At 37.0% G+C, this 10,368-nt stretch overlaps 1 long non-coding RNA gene across 1 annotated transcript; it reads left to right on the top strand.

The window, feature by feature from the left end:
- Window positions 1-260: 260 nt before the first annotated feature.
- LOC107688965 (uncharacterized) lies at window positions 261-590 on the top strand. Its single transcript, XR_001634286.1, has 3 exons — window positions 261-284; window positions 410-455; window positions 559-590. It is a non-coding gene; the product is annotated as an uncharacterized LOC107688965 (long non-coding RNA).
- The last annotated feature ends 9,778 nt before the right edge of the window (window positions 591-10,368 follow it).

Consider the following 10,368-nt stretch of genomic DNA (forward strand, 5'->3'; position numbering starts at 1 on the left):
TCAACTAAAGAAAGAAACTCGTACAGGTTTGGAACTACATGAGGGTGAGTAAAAGATGACAGAATTTCCATTTTTTTGGTGAACTATCTCTTTAAGGATAATCAAGTATATTAGTTGACTTAAGAATCACTTATCCTAATTATTGTTACTACTACTATTATTATCATAAAAAAACTTTTTTATTTACTTAAACGTATTTGATGAAGATTAGCACACATTAGATCTATTATATAATGAATAGTTAATCCAGTGGTGTTGTCAGCAAACAGAAGAGGACAACACCAGTAAATACAGTTCAACAGAGTTTATTAAATGAGGCGTCATTAGAGGAGAAAGTGATGATCACAGGTATGGATATTCTTGGAGAGTTTAGAGCATAGACTAAATAATCACACTGGTGTCTTTGCAGGTGGTGATGGACCCAGACAGCTGAGCAGACGACTGAAGATGAACAGGTAAGGAGCCAGGGAGATTGATGCACACATGTGAACAACAAGACCAGACACTGAGGAAGGGATGTGATGGTGGCTTTATACCAGGCTTGATTGGTGTTGACAGGTGGAGTGCATCAGTATTCAGGTGATTGTGAACTAGTGGGAGGAGCTGAATGATCTGGTGTTGCTGTTAACTCCATAACAGGTGTGACTATGGGACAAGACTATTGCCTTGTCCAAATACCCACACTTGCGGTCTTGGCCACTTGAAAGCGCATGCGCGCGACAGGAAGTGCGTGCACAAGACTGTCCCAGGTCTTAAAAACGCCAGAGCGCAGTGCCCTTAACGCACACTAAATCCACACTATCTCGAATACCGCTCCGGAGCACTATTCGAGGTTTAGTGTATCCCATCATGCATCATGTTCTGGAAATAAATCGATTGTTTGAGAAGCCTGTTTAAAAACTGATTGTTTTTTCAATTCGGTTTGGCACATAAATTGCACACTTTAGCTGCATTATTTCATGATTTCATACACCATATTTAGCACTTGTAGCTATAAAGTCTTAGGGATCACAGATCTCTAATGATAAAATTCTGGGACTGGTTGCAATAAACTCCTTATAATTCTACGGGAATTATCAAGAGTTTTCTTAATTTAAGGGTTTTGTTGCCTGGTAATATTAAATTTATCATAACTGCGTGCATGTGTGCAAAAAATTACCGCTTTAAAAATAGGTCTGCATCTCACTAAGAAAACGAGCTTGCTTTTGTGTTATCTTGGAATCCATAGGGCTGCATGCAATCAATTTAATAACTTACATTCTTAGTTGGCACTGACAGCAGCTCTGAGTCTCGTAATCATACAGTGTTAGACATTAGATACTTTATTTCTGTAACTTTGAATGAATGACTGTTGATCATTATCATTGTAAGTACACTCTCTCATCATTGTGTAAACATTTCTATTTCTAATTTCCTGGTATCAGACTGTTTTTTTAACCTACAAGCTTCGCATCCCTAAAGATTGCAGCATTTTGTTTTGAATAGCATGTTTCTAAGAGACATACACAAACATCTAACCAAGGACAAAGTCACTTGTTTACTTTACTAAAGGAAAAAAGCTCGAATGCAGTGCTCTAATGGAATTCCAACATCCTGGTGCAGTTTCCCTGCAGTCACCTGGGAACACGAGCCTTTGAACACGCGTTTGGAGAGGATCTGCTGTGATTCACACTCCCACATGTTGGCTACGTTCACTCAGTCAGCGTTCGGGACTGACGAACGTATTTACTGACAGGTCTGACTCTCAAGCTGTTCTTTAGGACCAAAGTTACTGCCTTACTCTAACTCACAGGTAATGTCTGTTACCACAGTGACACACTATGATTGTAAATATCACAACAAATATTTTTAATTTAATTTTTTTTTATTTTAAAGGCTTTAAGGAATAGTTGCCCTTACAAAAAAGAAGGGCCACACTTATTTTAAGGTCCAATTAACTAACTATTAACTATGTTAACTCACTATTACCTAACTGTTAACTATACATTTTGCCACAGTAAACTCCTAATTTGCTGTTTATTAATGGATAGTACGGTTAAGTGTATGGGATCTAAAATATAGTCATGCAGAATAAGGCATTAATACGTGCTTTATAAGTACTTATAAACGGCCAATATGCTAGTAATATGCATGTTAGTTAATAGTGAGAATTGGTCCTTAAAATAAAGTGTTACCAAAGAAGTTTATTCAACTATTAGTATACTTACAAGTATACTGTCAGTCTACTTTTTATGTAATAAACTTTATGTACTTTGTATTGTTCTCAAAGTTTACTGATTTGGTTCAAAAACATTTTTTGTTATATTAGTTGAAAGTCTCTTCACATCCCGATAGCAATCACCAAGTTAATTTGTCTAAATGTATTTATATTGTCTGTGGAAGGCGTAGGGCCATGAAAATGTTTGTCCAGTCATATGTCTTGGTCTGAGGGCTGTGATAGGCTGTCCTACCTGCCGGTCAACGCATTTAATTGCATACCTCCATGCACCCTGTTCACGCGTTCCATTACGCCACTGCAGACCGAGCGAGAATGCAGGGCGTTAATGGGCCAATTCGGGTCAATTTAGTCGTATTGAAATAGTACACTTACAAGTATACTACTAGCACATTGATATTACTTAAAAATATACTTGAACTTTACATAAGTTTACTTAAAATTAACGTGAAGTATACTTATTTTTTGTAAGAGTGTCATGTTGTTTCAATTCTGTATGGCCGTTTCCTTCATGGTAACAAATTATGACTTTTAAGGTGAATATTTATGAAAATGAACACGGGCCATATTGAAAAAAACACCATAAAAGTAGTTCATATGACTTATATTCCAAATCTTCTGAAGCCATCTGAAATGTTTAAGAAATGTCAATTGTTTTTAAAAGATCTCCTTGATGCTTTTAGAAAAGTGGTATTATGTAATATGGGAATTAATCATTTTTTGAATATTTTTCCATTTTAGAAAACCAGTATGATTTTTTTTTTTTATGAATCAAAATGATTTGGTTCTTCAGTTCAACAGCAGTTAGCAGCTCACTGGAAAGGATGATTATCAGCCAATAAGAGCATAAACTTCATCTATTTCTAACGCAAATCTATCCTATGTATTCAGAATATGGTGCACAAGTCATATAGACCAAATAGATTTGATGCTGTTACGATGCTTTTTTGAATCTTGAAAACTCCAGTCTACATTCATTCCAATGGCATGGAAAAAACGACTAAAGTTATCCTTTGTGTTCTGCAGAAGAAAAGAAGTCATACAGGTTGGCAACCGCACCGACGTGAGGGCTAGTAAATGATGGCAGACTTACAGTATATTTTAAACTATCCCTTCAAGGTGAATTAGTGAGTACAGCACTAATCCAAACACAGACTACAAATATAACTCCATAATACAGTATGGCAAAGAAGGAGGTTATGCAATATTATGACAAGATTCAGCAGGTTAAGCGAGGAAGTTTTTAATAAAGGGGAAAATAAATCTTTTGACCGTAGGCCTATACAAAACATGTGATCTGCAGTAATTAATTTCATGGTGGAAAATGTTCTGAACCCCCTACAGTTGTTCAACGACACCTCTTTTCCAACACAAACCAGCCGTCTCCAAAAAACACTTCACTAGGGACCGTGTTCCCCACAGTGAGGTCAGCTGTACTTGATTCTGACTGGCTATTATGTTTGGTTGTGAGGCGAGGATAGTTTCTCCAATAAATTTTGATGATAATTTAGTCCATCTCCTTTGACTTCTACAAAATGACAAAGTGTAGCTATGATTATCACTATATCAACCAATGCAATGTTGGGAGTGACTTCTGTATTTTGTACATACCGAATGATAATTTAGAGGATTCACGCCTGCATTTAAAGTCCCTTTCCAGGGCATTGCAGCGAGTACGTGACCACTGAATGTTCCATCAAGTTGCTTTTGCCTTGAAGCAATAAAAAAGAAAACATTCATCATTCATCTGTCATTACTTTTCCACAGCACAAGCCATTCGAAATGCTTGCAAAGAGCCGCTCTTAAGATCTTGTAAGACCTGGGATGCAAACTCCACAATGCTCTTTTGCCAACAATTGCTCTCTTGCTCAAGGCTGCATTCCAGCAGAATAGAGGTTCTTATTTTGCCTCTTTCTAAGCACCTGTTACCTTGGAGACTGTGTAACCAGGGAAACACAAACTAGCATAGCACAAGGAGGCAATATCCTCAGAAATGTACGAGACACACCCTTGGAGATGAAATGGCTGGGAATTAATCATCCTGAATGTGTAATGGAGCTCTTTGTTAAAGCTTTGCTTTCAGGTTGTATTAATTATTTGATGTTTTGAAATCGTTTATCTTGAACATGCTAAAAATCAGAGTTATTTGACAAATAGAGGTCCTTCAAAATGTCATGGTAATGTGATGTAAGAGATCAACTTTACACTGAAGTTCTTTACACAATGAATGTGTTCTGTTTTGCATTATAAAAAAGAAATAGAGAAGTTAAAAAAAATGTAATAGTTTCTATAACAGTGTAATATTATATAGTTTACACAGACACATTATTAAAAAATACATTTTAAAAGCTGTAAATTAAAAAAGTTAATTATAGTATAATAATAATAATAATAATATAATATTTTGCTTTTTTTATTTATTTTTTGAATAATGACTTTTTATTTATTTATTTTACTTTTTTAAAGAAGCTTTTTTTGCTCACCAAGGCTGCATTTATTTGATAAAAATATAGTAAAAACAGTAATCTTCTTACTTACCCCAAAGTATTTGAATGATAATGTAACATGGTTTTTACACACACAATAAAGCAGCACAACTGTTGTCAACTTTGATAATAATAAAAAATGTTTCTTGAGCACCAAATCGGCATATTATAATTATTTCTGAATCATTTTAGGTAAGTATTCTTGGTTTAACATGTTTTTGTAGGCCCAAAATAGCCTGTCATGTTTTTTTAAGTAGCTGTGCATTTTAAATCTGTCAAGGTTTGAAGCAAGAAAGTCACTGTGCATGCATGCAATAGACAACTACTTTCAGTATGTAGAAACGTTTGTTTCATGGACATTGTAATGTTTTCAAACTAAATTGTTGGGTAAATGTGCATGTTAAAGAAGTGGATGTGTGGAACTAATTCCACAATGTTCGAAATAACAACAAATATTTTTTGCATTTTCACAGTGCAGAAATAGACATGTTGCCACTGACCTGGTGTTTGAGTGACGGACACGCTCAACAGTTCCATAGTGAACTTTCACAGTGATGTATTGAGTTCTAATACCCCCTCATGTGTCACTCGGAAACAGTTTGCTGGAGCGAGCGCTACATTTTTGGAAGTGCAGGTTGCATGTCAAACTTCAGCGAGTGTTTAGAAAAGTCAACACAATTAAACCCAAGAGATTAATTTGTCTCCACCCTCACTTCACTTAACATGCCTTCCTCTCGTTACTGTGATTAATAATTCCCACAAATACCACACTAAAACCCAGTCATTAAACACAGACAGTCATGCCTCGGACTTCTCAGCGCTACATTCTGCAGCTTGCATTTAACTCATAAAATATTTTCCCTGCTCATATTTTATATAACGACTCTGACAGGCCATTATCAGTTATGCGGAGGAGTATAACTGATAATGGAGGAGGATTCGTTTTGTTGACTGTCATCAGGACTGATTATTTTTTGGGATCAACATTAAGTCATATCTGTCATTTTGAGAGGTGTGATGCTGATCAACTTTTGTACTAGAGGTTATCTGTTTTGACTTGTGAGATAACCGGTAATCACAGCTACTGTTCTCTTGTGTCACTGACGAGATGAACTGGAGTGAAGGAGGATTTTTACATTCCCATCATGCAGAGAGTGGACATCTGACATCCGCTTATCCGCATGCCGTCTTCTTTTTAAACAAGTCACTCAAGAGAAATGTTCAGACTGCGTGGGAGATGCACACTGATTCCTCCCTGCTGAGATGCAGATAGTTTTGAATCGGTTTCTCATGGTCTGTGGGAGCTAGAGCTGTGTGATATGACAAAAAAAAAAAAATGTTAAAATGAGGTTCAATGTGTTAACAGTTAATGCATAATGATTAACCTATTCATATTTATAATTTTTATTTATTTTTACTTCAAAATGTATGTATGTTCAATTTCAAATAAAAGCTGTTCAGTTGAGTTCTTCAAAGAATCATATATATATATATATATATATATATATATATATATGCCACTGACCTGGTGTTTGAGTGACGGACACGCTCAACAGTTCCATAGTGAACTTTCACAGTGATGTATTGAGTTCTAATACCCCCTCATGTGTCACTCGGAAACAGTTTGCTGGAGCGAGCGCTACATTTTTGGAAGTGCAGGTTGCATGTCAAACTTCAGCGAGTGTTTAGAAAAGTCAACACAATTAAACCCAAGAGATTAATTTGTCTCCACCCTCACTTCACTTAACATTCCTTCCTCTCGTTACTGTGATTAATAATTCCCACAAATACCACACTAAAACCCAGTCATTAAACACAGACAGTCATGCCTCGGACTTCTCAGCGCTACATTCTGCAGCTTGCATTTAACTCATAAAATATTTTCCCTGCTCATATTTTATATAACGACTCTGACAGGCCATTATCAGTTATGCGGAGGAGTATAACTGATAATGGAGGAGGATTCGTTTTGTTGACTGTCATCAGGACTGATTATTTTTTGGGATCAACATTAAGTCATATCTGTCATTTTGAGAGGTGTGATGCTGATCAACTTTTGTACTAGAGGTTATCTGTTTTGACTTGTGAGATAACCGGTAATCACAGCTACTGTTCTCTTGTGTCACTGATGAGATGAACTGGAGTGAAGGAGGATTTTTACATTCCCATCATGCAGAGAGTGGACATCTGACATCCGCTTATCCGCATGCCGTCTTCTTTTTAAACAAGTCACTCAAGAGAAATGTTCAGACTGCGTGGGAGATGCACACTGATTCCTCCCTGCTGAGATGCAGATAGTTTTGAATCGGTTTCTCATGGTCTGTGGGAGCTAGAGCTGTGTGATATGACAAAAAAAAAAAAATGTTAAAATGAGGTTCAATGTGTTAACAGTTAATGCATAATGATTAACCTATTCATATTTATAATTTTTATTTATTTTTACTTCAAAATGTATGTATGTTCAATTTCAAATAAAAGCTGTTCAGTTGAGTTCTTCAAAGAATCATATATATATATATATATATATATATATATATATACAGTGTTGAGGAGTAACTTGTTACATGTAACGGAATTACATAATTTAATTACAAAATAAATGTAACTGTAATATGTTACAGTTACTGAGAAAAACAATTTGTAATTAAATTAGTTACTTATGAAAATGTTAATGATTACAAAGAGGCTTACATATGAATATTTTCACAAATACAGATTTGATTGATTCCTTTCCCAAATTGCGTTGACTGCTCTAAAATATGAGACATCAATGTTTCAGGAGACAGATAGGACTGTCTTATTTATGACACAGAACAGGACACATGCTTATTTGATAACTGTTTTATTTCCTATTTGGTTTATGTATATGCTATATGTTTATGTATATAAATGGTTTCCACAAAAAATAACAAGCAGCACAACTGTTTTCCACATTGATAATAATAAGAAATGTTTCTTGAGCTGCAAATTAGAATATTAGAATGATTTCTGAAGGATCATGCGACAATGAAGACTGGATTGATGATGCTGAAAATTCAGCTTTGATTCTCAACAATACTTGAGCCATTTAACTAATCTTGATATTTTTCAGCCTACTGGCTATATTTGACATAAAAGTCTCGATGTATGTGCTCTGAAAGGGTCATAAACAACATCTGATTAGTAAAACACTGTAAACTGCCACTAAGAGACAGTGGGATCCCCAGGGTTGTGTGGACGGAGATGGTCCTCATGTTACATCCCACTGCCCACTTATGGTTTTAATACACCCAGGCCCTACCGGCTCACAGCTCTAAGACCAAACATTTCACATGTGTGTGTGTGTGTGTGTGTGTGTGTGTGTGTGTGTGTGTGGTATGTAGACATAGATTTCCTGATAGTTCTCCCCAAATAGTGCAGACCACATCAAATGCAAGAAAGAGTACTGGACTGATTTTAAGGACCTCTGGATGCGATGTCTGAGAGACAAATGCTCAGAGAACGTGCCTGAGATGAGTTATAATAATGGTTCACTAAAAAATGTACAGTCCCTCATCATTAACCATGATGTTCCACAGCTTATTATTTTCTTAAATAAAAGCACAGTTAATTAAAAAATGTCCTTGTCTCTTCACTTCTTATTCTTAACTATATCTCATATGTCAAATTTTATTTAAAAATGTCAAAATCCAAAAAAATAAGATAAATTTAACTTATGCAAAGACTGATTAAAATATTTTTACAAAGTTGTCTTTTTGTTTGCAGTGTATCCATATTTATCTTAAGCTTGCTAATATTTTTCAAACCACTGGCTAGACTAGTGTTCAGCATTCAGTTTTTTACACATTTTTAAAACGCCATGCCAAGCGTCCAAACAAACACATTCAATTTCGGTGCAATTTCAGTGTAAATCCTGCCACTTGATGATACTAATACTGTGGCTAAAACTAATACCATATTGGCCCCAGGGTTCCTCTCACTCTGCATTTTTAATTTTGAGTTGCGTGGAAAAAAATTAAATAATAGAGGGTCGGGACTACATAAGGGTGAGTAAATGATGAAAGAATTGTAATTTGTGGGTGAACTGCTCCTTGAAGCAGAGATGGAGTAAGTCGGGTGTGGTGATGGAAAAAAATTAAATAATAGAGGGTCGGGACTACATAAGGGTGAGTAAATGATGAAAGTCAAGTCAAGTCACCTTTATTTATATAGCGCTTTTAACAATACAGATTGTGTCAAAGCAACTTGGAGTAAGTCGGGTGTGGTGATAGAGAAATTCTCAGCAGGAAACAAACTCAGAGTTCAAGGAGCAAAAGGGCTGCACTCATTCTCCCAGACTTTTTCCGAATCAGCACGCATACGCAGGCAAAGGCCTCGCTGTGTCTGTCCCTCCCCTAATTAGTCCCTTCTGACAGTTGTTATCTCAAAGAAAACAGCGGTTACCCAGACGTTCTGTCAAGCACACTTGAAATGCAGAGGGAAAATTGAGCAGGCTCCACCAGCAAACACCAGAGCATCGCTAGCACTTCCGCCCATGCTGTGCCGAAGAGTGACTTAGCAGTGACTCAGACGCATCCCTGCCAAGACAAAGCCATCCCGGCACATGGATAAGCATCTCTGGTTTAATGAGCCCTGCCAGTGGGGTGCCCTACACTTTACGTCTGAAGTCTCTGCCTCTTCATTAGGCTGCGATTAATCACATTGGCTCGCGATGAGGTAGCGCTTCTGGGAGCTCCAGCAACACTAGCAGAGTTACTGGAAGCAGAACAACTCAGCAAACAGACCTTTAAGAGGATCTGAACATGCGGCATGAAAAACGGAGGTGGCCTCAAACTCGTTTCCCTTTAGTCACGTGGCTAGTCGCTCGGTCGATTTCAACGCGGGAACTGGACCGAGCTGGCTGCGTCACGGCCGCGTAATCGATCTCATTTATTATGCAAATGTTCCCTGCCTGCTCATTTAAAATATATGTCTGGTAAATTAATTGTAACACCTAAGACTATCATTCGTTAGACCACCGAACGTGCCTGAAAGTGAGACGCTGAAGAACAAGATTTGTGCTCAGTCAGCAAGTTTGAAAGGGAACAGAACTCTGTCCTAAAGCTGTGCAACAAACATCTAGCCACCATGTGCCTCTGCATGACGCCACATGTTCCTATATCTCACCCTGCTTTTCTCTCTCTGTGTGTTAGCCTGTATGACACGTGTTAAATATAGAGCATTGCGGCCCGGGGCAGTTAGCGAATGACGTCGGTAGTTAAAGCCCAGATTGCCTAAGTCTGCAGAAATCAGCTCTAGTAATTAAACTCAAAGGTTAAATTCCTGATCGAATGTTTGGTGCAGATCAGAATGCGATGGAAAGAAGTAAGTAATGTATCTCTATTTGTGTGGCATTGCATTGTCCAATTGTGATGTGTATCAGAGCAGCAAAGGAAAGAATTGAAAGTTAAAAGGACTATGAAAAGTCCAGAAGGATTTATTAGTGTTGGCTCATGTACATTCTGGCTTGTTTTATAGCGACAGCAGTGTCTTCAACTGATGGCCCATTCTTCTCTTTTTAAGGGTGCCTACACACTTTATGTGAGATTTGGTTGTCGCAAACATAGAGGAAAACTGATGAGCTCTGAACTGCAAATTCAAATTCAAATCCAAATCCAAACCCAAACCCAAACCCAAATAAAAAAAAAA

This window comes from Sinocyclocheilus anshuiensis, unplaced genomic scaffold, assembly GCF_001515605.1.
Source record: "Sinocyclocheilus anshuiensis isolate Anshui unplaced genomic scaffold, SAMN03320099.WGS_v1.1 scaffold777, whole genome shotgun sequence".
Taxonomy (NCBI): domain Eukaryota; kingdom Metazoa; phylum Chordata; class Actinopteri; order Cypriniformes; family Cyprinidae; genus Sinocyclocheilus; species Sinocyclocheilus anshuiensis.